This window comes from Pseudorasbora parva, chromosome 19 (assembly GCF_024679245.1).
Source record: "Pseudorasbora parva isolate DD20220531a chromosome 19, ASM2467924v1, whole genome shotgun sequence".
In the NCBI taxonomy this organism is placed as follows: Eukaryota; Metazoa; Chordata; class Actinopteri; order Cypriniformes; family Gobionidae; genus Pseudorasbora; species Pseudorasbora parva.
Window position 1 is genome coordinate 28,209,119 of NC_090190.1, and position 2,108 is coordinate 28,211,226.

The following is a 2,108-nucleotide window of genomic DNA, read 5'->3' on the forward strand; positions in this document are numbered from 1 at the left end:
TTGTCAAACATACTGTTATAATTTAATATATTGATCATATGTATCTCTCTCTCTCTCTCTCTCTCTCTCTCTCTCTCTCTCTCTCTCTCTCTCTCTCTCTCTCTCTCTCTATATATATATATATATATATATATATATATATATATATATATATATATTCGTAAGGGTATTAATACAACAATAATCAGTCCAGCGCTTATTCTTTCTTCAGCTTTGAATGCAACACTCAGTCTAGACCAGTTTTGATTTATTCTTTCATTAAGGGCCTTCTATGCAATGTTTCACATATAGGGAGAGTGTGTTTAGACATGTTTGTGTTTAGACTCTCTTTATGTATATCACAGAGAAAGAGCTTTTCTTACTCTCAGATTCACTCAAAGACGCTAAATCTTTTTCTTTAAATCCTTTTTTTCTTTGTTGTCTGAGCACAGGTGGGAGAGGGGCCTGTAAGGACATGACTCTCTGTTTTATGTGGGTAACCTCACACAGACATAGACATACTGCACACAGCACATAACGTTTAGTTGTTTTAACTATTCCTTTGGTGTTCTTTAGTTGTATAGAGCTCTTCGTGCTCTTTGGAGTGAAAAATATCAATGGAGTCCTTGCTAGCGTCATCCATGCGCCCACTTGCTTTGTATAAATTGGTTTCATCTGTGAATGTTTTGGTACAGAAGCCTATAAACCAGAAAGACGTCTTAAAAAAACATTAATCTCCTAACTTTTTCTCTTTACTCTGTACTCTTTCTCTCATGTCTTCCACATGCATTCCCTTTCCAGCGTCTATCTGCTGAGCTGCCCACACCCCCTCATTAAATGAGCATCCAGCAGCTCCATCACACACATCCACTTAAAGAAAAGAAAAAAAAAGAAGATTAAAATTCATAACTTTCTCTATGCAAATTTGCAGCAGCCACTTATCAATCCAATTTCAGCCAATTAGACTTCTTCTCATTAATCTGCCTTCAAGGCAGCGAAGAGTGCACAAAAAGGAATATTAAATTTGATACAACAAATGTCACATGCAAAAAGTATTTGACTGATTAATGAATGTGTGGCAGAAAAATATGGGTTATGAATCTGAACATTAATGGATTAATCATGTATGTGACAGACAGCAGAGAAGAGAGAGGAGAGATATTTTCTGAAAATTATGTCAATCATTAAAACTGCATATATGCATGAAGAAACTCATGTTTGAGCAGAGCTGTTAAGATAGAAGTGTGCGCTATTTCTGGGTCCACATTTTACAGTAAAATAAGAATTGTAGTTTAGTTGAGGGAGTTTACAACAGGGGCGAGGCTACATAAGGGCCAGTGTGGAACTGGCCCACTCAGATTGACGGCTGGCCCACCCAATCAGAACAGACAAAAAAAAAAAAAAAAAAATTGGGATAGCAGAAACAAATATGCCTATGTGACAACACTAATCACTTAAACACGTACAAAAAGTTTCATTAAAAAATAATTACTGTAGAGCGAAAACATTTTCATATAACTGTTCCACCAAGGTCCACTCAGTTAAAAATTTCTGGCCTCGCCACTGGTTTACAAGCGACTAAACACAAAAGGACTCATTTAGCTAGATTTGCATTTTTTTCCTCATTGTTTAGAGACCAACCCTAGAGCAACCCTAAAACAGATTTAAACATTAAAATTTTGACTTACATAAAAAAAAAAAAACATCAACGCCAGGCAATAGTATACTATTAACATTATACTGATCTATTATAATACATCATTCAAAGGTTTGGGGTCAGTACGATTTTTTTTAAATACTTTTTTTTAAATAAGTCTCACCAAAGGCTGGATTTACTTGATCAAAATACGGTAAACACATTCATATTGTGAGGAATAACTGTTTCTATTTAATATATTTTCAAATGTATAATAATTTATCGCTGTAATAAAAAGGCTGCATTTCCAGCATCATTACTCCAGTCTTCAGTGTCACATGATCCTTCAGATAGCCTATCATTCTAAAATGCTGATTTGGTGCTCAAGAAAGATTTTTTTTTATTATCAATGTTGAAAACTGTTGAGCTGTTTTATATTGTGTGTATATATATATATATATATATATATATATATATATATATATTGTACAAT